We start from the raw sequence: 9,835 nt of genomic DNA, 5'->3' as shown, positions 1-9,835 counted from the left end.
TAGATAACCTAGGATGGACCTCGGTTTGATCCCTGGTGTCCCATATGATCCCCCAAGCCAGGAGTGATTTCTGAGCTCATAGCCACGAGTAACCCTGGAAATCACCGGGTATGGCCCAAAAACTAAAAAAGAAAACAAACAAACAATAAAAAAAACCAAATGGCCAAAAGGCACATTAAAAAAAAGTTCCAAATTACTAATCATAAGGGAGATGCAAATCAAAACAATGAGGTACCATCTCACACCACAGAGACTGACACACATCACAAAGAATAAGAACAATCAGTGCTGGTGGAGATGTGGGGAGAAAGGAACTCTCATTCACTGCTGGTGAGATTCATTTAGTCTAGCATTTATAGCAAACAATATGGAAATTCCTCAAAAAACTGGAAATTGAGCTTCCATATGATCCAGCTAGACCACTCCTAGGGATATACCTTAGGAACACAAAAACACAATACAAAAATGCCTTCTGCACACCTAGATTCGTTGTATTGCTATTTATAATAGCCAGAACCTGGAAACAACCCAGATTCCTGATAACAGATGAATGGCTAAAGAAACTGTGGTACATCTACACAATGTAATACTATGCAGCCATTTGGAAAATGAAATCATGAAATTTTCCTATACAGGGATAAACATGGAAACTATCATGCTGAATTAAATAAGTCAAAGAGAGAGTTAGATACAGAATAGTCTCACTCATCTATGGTTTTTAAGAAAAATAAAAGACAGTATTGTAATAATACCCAGAGTCAATAGAAATGAGGGCTGGAAGGAGCAGCACACAATAGGAAGCTTACCACAAAGAGTGGTGAGTGCAATTAGAGAAATAACTACACTAACAACTATCATAACAATGGTAGTGAGTGAGAGAAGTAGTATAGCTTGGGGGGAGAAGGGAATGGGGGGCATTGGTGGTGGAAATGTTGAACTGGTGATGGGAGATGTTCATTTTTATAATTGAAACTGAACTACAAACATGTTTGTAATCATGGTGCTTAAATAAATATATTAATTTAAATAAACAAATAAAAACATTGGTGATACTAAATAAAGCAACTTTCACATAAGACAGAATATCCAGTACTTATTTTTCTGTTGTTAGTAGTCACATTTGTGTTAACTCATAATGAGGTGGATTTCTGTAAATACAGGTACTGCACATAATGTTTTGTTCTTTTTTTATGTCCCCTCCCCCGCAACATACCCTGAAGTACTGCAATATCATAGAAGAAGTATGATTCAAGTGTATTATGTGTGGACCACTTGGTTGATTAAAATTTTCAAGAACTTCCAACTTTTACACTTAAAAAGTCCCTAGCTTAATTCTTCTTGTTTGATGTGTACAGCTGAACTAAATTGGGTTCATTCCTTTACATCCTTGGAATGCACAAAGGTTCAATTCTGAAATGTAAAACAGCTTAGAACTGACAGATTGCTCAGGCTCAAAATGGTCCAAAATGATTTTTCTATTGCATCATAGGCAAGCCAGGTAACTGCTTGAGCTTGCTTTTTTTTTTTTTTTAAATTGGCAATAATGACAACATAACCAGTCCCCAAATGCTTGCAGATCTGTTTAATTGACAAACAGGCAAATCCACCATCAACTTAAACCAGTCAATTCTACTAGAGAGCAACTACAAAAATGTAACTTTGCATAAGGCAACTCTGGAGCATCACTTATATAGCATTTAATTCAATCTTAGATAGGATAAGGTAAAACTGAGGCTCTGAGAAATTTCATAACTGAGCTTCCACCACCAAAAGGTAAAATCCAGAAATGGAATGCAAGTTTTCTAACCGACAGTACATGATCTCATTATGCTCACTTTCCATACACCCATGTATTCAAAGACATGCCATTATGATTGAAAGTCAGACCTACAACTATCAGACATAATTAAATCGGTTCCTCTTCAATGTTCAGGCATTCAGTATGGAAAAAAAAAAGGTTCACTCTTAAAGGGTTAATAAGATTTTTTTAAAAGATAGAGAATATGGTCTTTACAATAAATGTTCTAATTTTTACCTCAGATAATTAGCAAGATGTGAAAAACTTGAACACCCATGAGTAGCAGCGCTAGTGGGCATTCATGTCTCCAAATTTCTCTCATTGCAATAATTAAAATGCAAAAAAGAAAAAAAACAACCCTACCTTAAAAATTAAGTCAAGCCAGCATAATTTTGTAGTATCATAAAAGATCATTTTTGTACTGCAGAAATGACCTTGAAGTCATTTGGATTTCAAAAACTTCACAAAGCCAAGAGTGGGAATTAACTTTTCAGATTGTCGTTTGTGTGGGACATTTTTCAGTTTATTGTAACTCCCAAATCCCTGATAATTAAAAAGTGAGTTTGCACTGAGATAACATTTTTTATCCCAGTCAGATTTACCAACCCAGTACCAAACTAGACAGGCAACAGCAATCATGAAAATAATGTGGGATCATAGATATGGCACAGAAGATAGGTAAATCCTTGTCTTGCTAATAGCTGACCCAGGTTTAATCACCGGCATCCCACATGATCCCATGAGCAATGCCAGGAGTCACTCCTGAGAGAAGAGCAAGAAGTAACCCCTGAACATTGCCAGGTATGACCCAAAAACAAAGAAAAAAATGATGCTAAAAAGTTCCAGAATAGAAATAAAAATGCCAGAGTGCCTTTATTCCTCAGCAGTAGATAAAGTTAAAAAAAAAAAACTATTCATACTACCCAAAGTGCATGTCCCCAAGTTAACCAATCTTCACCTCACAACTTCAGCTTAAATTTCTATGTGGTCTGCAAGTTTATCAAGGTGGGCAGCTGTCCAAAAGGTCTTCCTAAGACTGACTCCTCACACTTCCTGTGTCTACAAAATACATAGATAAACTCCACACAGGTCTATGCATCAGTTGTTTGATTTAGGATGAGGCAGATTTGCACTGGACTTTTTTATACAAGTGTTTTAAAAAGTCACTGGTTTCTAGTAGAAGTAAAAAGTTACAATTTTGACAGTAAGCTTGGTAGTAGGTCCCAATTTTTCATTATTAAGCTTATTTGTGTTATGCTTCATGAAACTCTCATGTTACAAAAAAAGTCAAAGTTCTACCAGAATGGAAGGGGAAGGGGAGTCAACTGGAGTAAAAAAAAAATGGTTAGGCACAGAACTGAATTAAATGCTGTATACAAAAAAGCTGATTTTTAATATTACATATTTGAAACTAACATAAGAGCTATGTCCATTATAACCATAAAAGCAGTGTGATCTATTTTGTTTGTTTTTGTTTTGGAATCATACCTAGAAATACTCAGAGTTTACTCCTAGCTTTGCACATGGGAATCAATCTTTGTAGTGCTGAGGGGACCATATTGGATGCCAGGGATTGAATTCCAGTTAGCCAAGTGCAAGGCAAGCACCTTACTTGCTGTATTACTGCTCCAGTTTTGAAATTGGTGAGATCTAATGATGATGTTAGATCACCATTAACATTTAATTTAGTTAACCATTTAACTAAGTTTATAGGCTATTCTAAGATCGTATTTTATGTTGTAGAAAGATCACATAAGTAATTCCTATTTTTCTGTTTAGTAATGTGTTCTTTTTATTGTTTACTTACTAGTGATCCACAAAGTAACAGTTCTGGTACTATAAAACAAACAGCAATTTCTAAGAAATTAGTCACCAGCAACAGTTAATGGTTTGTTTGATAGTTCTATTCAAAGGCAGAGGCCAATGAGCACCATTTACACTCTTAACAGGCTACTCATTAACTATATTAAATACTTCTGCCAATGAAAACTATAATTAACAGTGTGTAAGCAAACAGCAAACTGCCAGCAGACATAGTTAAGTAATTGCAAGAACTTATAATGCTTTGTTTAGTTCTTCAAAATTTAAGAGTAAATGATTATTAAGTTGAAGTTGACTAAACATTACCAATAAAAAACTTCATTTGAGACTATTAGCACTTTTCAGGGTGGTCCTTTTCTCTTCTTTTTCTCTACTACATTCTTGTCAGCATTTGAAATATCTTTGTTGTATCTGCTTCTGACCCTTGAATAATAACTTTTATTAAACTTTCCACAAGGTTGTTTTTCAATGTCATTTTTTGTTTATTTATATTGTTTCATACACCTGTATATCTTTAACTTACTTTATGCTACATACTCCTCTTCTATTATTCCTCTAAACCTTGGCTAACATTCCTGCTTCTCAAACATTAAGTAGCGAAATCTCCTAGAACTCTATTTAAAACCCTCTGATCTCACCTTTTCCCATTTTACTCAATAGGACTAGATTTCGAATTATTCCATTTTAAATCTCTTCATCCACCTCCTCTATACCTTAAAAAAATTGTTTTTGTCTTGGTGGGAGAGGGGGCCACAATCTGGGCTATGCTCCAGGCTTCCTCCTGACTCACACTCAAGGATCCCTCCTGACAGTGCTCAGGGGACCCTATGAAGTACTAAGGATCGATCCAAGGTCAACTGTGAGCAAAGCAAGTGTCTTAACCCATGTACTTTCGCTTTAGCCAGCCACAAAATAATATTGATGTTCTTACTATAGTGCTGTTATCTTATTGTGTGGTACCTATGACTGTATTTTGGTTTGTCAACTTTTCAACAGATTATTATATTATTTTGTTAAAGCCCAAGGTTAATTTAGTATTTAACTTAGACATAGCAAAAAAGAAAGAAATAGCTGAACATACATAAAATAACAGCATTTATAATGCAAGAAGGTGATTGGGAAATCAGAAGGCATCAGTCTGGAAATCTAACTTGAACTTCGAAAGTTACTTTCATAAAGCTGTGCCCTGAAGTGATATTTTAACACATTCAGCTATTTAAGCTGTTTGTGTATTACTGCCAAGCATGACTTTTTAATATCAAATACTATTTTTTGAACGTATATTATTTTAGATTCCACATCTTGTGTGAAATAAAACTGAAGCAAGAGCTTCTAATGTGTTAGTTCTACTAATTGACTGTCTGTACAAACGATTCAATGTTGATTTTCTCTCGGTATCTTTAAGCGTTTATTTAAAAAAAAACTGTTAATGGGAAATGAAAGATTAAAATTATGATTTGATTATATTAATGGCACAAATAAAGTGCTTGAAAAATCCAAAATCTATTTGTGATTGTTTTTATAAAATTTATTCTCAATAAATTAGGAATAGAAGGAAACTTCCTCAAATAGTTCAAGCCATTACAAATTCAGTCAGTAATATAACAATAGTACAAAACTTACAACTTTTCTTCAAGATGAGACACAAAGCAAAGATGTGTACTATCTCCACTGTTATTCAACATAGCATTGAGGTATTAGCTATAATAATTAGACGAGAAAAAAAATAAGAGCCAAATTGGATAAGAAGTCAATTTATCTCTAGTTCCAGATCCATACACGATCCATACAAGTTCTAGACCCATAAATACCTTAAGGATTCCACTTTAAAAACAGATTAGTACAGAAAAGCATTTTACATAAAATATAATATGTTGCATTCCTATATTAAAACAATAAAAAGAAAAGATAAAAACTGCTTTATTCAAAGTAGTATTTTTTTTTGGTTTGGGCCACACCCGGCAGCAGTGCTCAGGGGTTACTCTTGGCTCTGTACTCAGAAATCATTCCTGGCAGGCCCCTGGGGACCATATGGGATCCGGGGATTCGAATCAATGTAGGTCCTGGGTCAGCTGCTTGCAAGGCAAACGCCCTACCACTGTGCTATCTCTCCAGCCCCTAAAGTAGTATTCTTAAAAAATCCAGTACTTACTTAGGGATCAACTTAAATAGTTAAAAATGTAAAAACTATACCTTAATGGGCCGGTGAGGTGGCGCTAGAGGTAAGGCTAGCCTTGCAAGCGCTAGCCAAGGATCAGGACTGCAGTTCGATCCCCCAGCGTCCCATATGGTCCCCCCAAGCCAGGGGCAATTTCTGAGTACTTAGCCAGGAGTAACCCCTGAGCATCAAATGGGTGTGGCCCAAAAAAACAAAACAAAACAAAACAAAAAGAAGTTAAAAACTTGAAAATAGTTGTTTTGATGTTCATAAATGTATGTTTTATTAATAACTGAATTTAAAAATGATTTTATAATCTAATTTTGTCATCTACCAATGGGACAATTTTAACCAATAAATTAAAATATCTAGATTATGTTAATTATTCAATATCCCATTTTACTATTTGGTTAATGGTTATATAGTGGCTATCTTTCTTTATATTCAAAAGTAAAAAAAATAAATAAAGCAACAATGGTGTCTCTGCTCCCTTTTTAATCTTTTATTTCCTTTCTTTTGATTTGGAGGCAACACCCAGAAGTGCTCAGGGCCTATACTCAGGGGTCTTCACTGAGGGCTTACTTTTGGTTACCATAAAGGTTATCATGATAAAATATCTGAGTTGGCCTAGTGCAAGGCATGCACACACCTTGCTTTACTGTATATTCAGCCACTCACTGTCTTGTTCTGATGCTAACCCATTTTCTAAGTAAGTGGGTAAATAAGCTCAGAAAGCAAAGGGATTTCCCTAATGCTAAGTGATATAGAAAAGAAACTTGAGGCAACACATATTTAATTTCAGACTCAAACACTTGTTCCTTTAAGTCGGATATTTAAACTCCAAAGCATCTAGGATTTAAAAAATTAAGTCAAACTTATTTCATCACTTAATATTTCTAATTGTAACTACTATAGGAAGTCATTTTTATGTTTTAGCTGATCTATTCTGAATTAAAAAAAATTTCTCAACACTTCAAAATCTATCATATATTACTTCTTTTTTTTTTTTTTTTTGGTTTTTGGTTTTGGGGCCACACCCGGCGGTGCTCAGGGGTTACTCCTGGCTGTCTGCTCAGAAATATCTCCTGGCAGGCACAGGGGACCATATGGGACACCGGGATTCGAACCAACCACCTTTGGTCCTGGATCGGCTGCTTGCAAGGCAAACACCGCTGTGCTATCTCTCCGGGCCCCATATATTACTTCTTGACCCAGAAAGCCTACATTTGAATGGAAAAGTGTGAAAAGGTACTTAACTAAAATAATCTGAGAGAGGTCAACATACATGTAATTAGAAATACATTCATCTAGGTGATTGCTGGTAGGGTAGGTTTTCTTGAGATTATTTGCTTGGGGTCCATTCGACTGCAAACATGCCCAACAGAAACAACAACAAACTGCCAAGCAACCTCTCTCAGTTACAAAATCTGGTTAAGTGGGATCCACCGGCTTACCTGGAAGAGTTTCTACAATAGTACAGCCACTAAAAATCTAATGTGAAGATTTTTAAATTGCAACTAAATAAACCTTAGCAAAGAACTGGCAGAGCTGGTGATGTTCATGGCACAGATTGGTCACTGCTTTCCAGAACATTTAAGTAACTTTCCTTAGAATCTGAAAGGTCTTCTTTCCTGCAATCACACTGTGTTGGCTCCAGATCCTTAAATAACACTTTGCAAGGCTTTGATCTTACTCAGAAATAAGAATCTCATCAATCCTTCAAGTTTATTAGAACTTTTCTTTGAACTTTTACATTGCCATAAATTGCTACGAAAGATTTTATGCACATATATTGTGACTGACATCAAGAACCTAAATGCAAAACAAAAGAACAATTAAATGAACGTGGTATTACAAAATTTTATGTATACCATGTTAAGAGATAGCAATGCAACTGCAAATAGGATAGCATTGGATATGATGATTGAATTCTACAGAAGGAACTTCTGGAATGATGCCAAAATTGTCAGTGTTATAACAACTACTTGTTTCTTGAAGGTCACCAAGATATTAGTTGCTGCTTTGACATTATTCCTTGGGAAAGATGAAGAGGAGAAAAAGGGCAGTGACTCTGAATCTGACGGTGAAGGACCAAAACCCAGAGACTTGCTCATGCAGTATGTAACAGTAAAATAAAGCTCCAAAGACAAAAACTTGGAAAAGGCATTGAAAGAGCTTAACAAACAAGAAAAGGAGAAAAAGCAGAGATGTTTAATTTTTCAGCTTTTCACTTGATTCATGATCCACCAAGATTTTTCAGAAAAACTATTGAAGCAACTGGAGAGCTCTAAGGAGAAGTTTGAAGTGAAGATGATGCTCTTGAACCTCATCTCTCCATTAGTGGGAATTCATGAGCTTTTCCTCTTCAACTTCTATCCTTTCATCCAATGGTTTCTGCAGCCACACCAAAGAGAAATAACAAAGATCCTTGTTTGCTGCACAAGCATCTCAGCACCTCGTGCCCCAGAGATCATTTAGTTCTTGCTTATGACTGTGGCCAACAATTTTGTTATTGACAAGAACTCTTGTAAAGTCATGATTGTATGAATCAATGTTATTAAAGAGATATCTTCTTGATGTCCTCTAGCCATGACTGAAGAACTTCTCCAAGACCTGGCTCTGTTTAAAACACACAAAGAACAAAAATGTGATGATATCTGCTAGAAAGGACTTTGATTCAGCTCTTCTGAACACTGAATCCTAAAATGTTACAGAAGAAATTCCGGGGTAAAACCAACAGAAGTCTTCGAGAAGCAAGAGTGGCAAGAATATGAAGAATGATGCAAAAAATTACATTCCAGGAGCCGAAATTCTGGAAGTTGAAAATGAAGACAGTTCCGAAAACAATGAAGATGGCTGGGAAAGTGCCAGTCTCAGTGAACAGGACGACAGTGATGGGGATGGGGAATAGATTGACATGCACCACTTCTTTGATGAGGACCAGCAAGAAATTGCCAATAAGCTAAACAGCATGCCCATCGAGGAGCAGGAAGCCAGGGCTGCTGTCGTCAGCACTAGCTGAGTTTTGACGCTAGAAGACTTTCAGAAGGTCCGCATAGCCCAAATGAGGAAGGAACTGGATGCTCCCTAGAAAAGCCTCAAAGAGGAAATATATTAAAATAGACAGTGATGAGGAGCCAGGGATGAGCTATGTTCTCTTTAGGATATTGAAAGACTTCATGAAAAAAAACTCAATTCTGCCCAGGATGGACCTCGGTTGGATCTCCAGCTTCCTTTATTCCTATATGGGCCCCCAAGCCAGGAGTGATTTCTGAGTGCAGAGCCAGGAGAAACCCCTGAGCATCACCGGGTGTGCCCCCCCACCCTAAAAAAAAAACCCAAGTCTGACAAGGAGACAAGACTAGCAACTGCAATGGCTGGAAAGACTGACTAAAAAGAATTTGTGTGGAAGAAAACCAAAATAAATCCATTTTCTAGTTCCACAAATCAAGAGAAGAAAAAAAGACGAACTTCATGATGATGAGATGTAGCCAAAATGTTCAGTCCAAAAATAAACATTCCTTTCGAGAAAAACAGCTGGCACTACATGATGCACTTTTGAGGAAGAGAAAAAGAATGAAGTGATCTTCAACTAATTTTCCATTCAAATGGGAAGGTTACATATGAGTTACAGCTCTGAAAATTAATAGTCAATAATGTTTGTTTACATTAAAAAGTCCAGGAGCACTATGCTGTTAAAACACAGAAAACTTGCTGGGTAGTTGTGGGAGGGCTTGAAATGGGAAAAGTGGTGGTGGTATAAAATTATTTACATTTAGTTTTCATGCAGAAAAAAATGAAGTGCCTTTTCATTGTCACTAAAGAGAAATGAATGATCTGTAAACTCTGTGTGTGTGTGTGTGTGTGTTTTACAGAGCCATCAAATATTTCTCCTATGGTGACAGATTCCCGTGAAGCTGACATATCTCTTTGGATTGTGTAACTTGAGGATTAACTGCAGGAGGTGGGAATTATATATTCTTTTAAAACCAACAGCAATGTTATAGGAGTAAAATTCTCAAAAGTAGGCTTACTTGTTGCAGACCCAAGTCCCTATT

The 9,835-nt window shown here is 36.2% G+C and overlaps 1 pseudogene; it reads left to right on the top strand.

Moving 5' to 3' along the window:
* Positions 1-7,150: 7,150 nt before the first annotated feature.
* LOC126003476 (protein SDA1 homolog) lies at positions 7,151-9,362 on the top strand (annotated as a pseudogene).
* The last annotated feature ends 473 nt before the right edge of the window (positions 9,363-9,835 follow it).

This window comes from Suncus etruscus, chromosome 3 (assembly GCF_024139225.1).
Source record: "Suncus etruscus isolate mSunEtr1 chromosome 3, mSunEtr1.pri.cur, whole genome shotgun sequence".
NCBI classification, from domain to species: Eukaryota; Metazoa; Chordata; class Mammalia; order Eulipotyphla; family Soricidae; genus Suncus; species Suncus etruscus.
The sequence above is the reverse complement of the archived record's forward strand: the minus strand, read 5'-3'. Positions and strand labels throughout refer to the sequence as shown.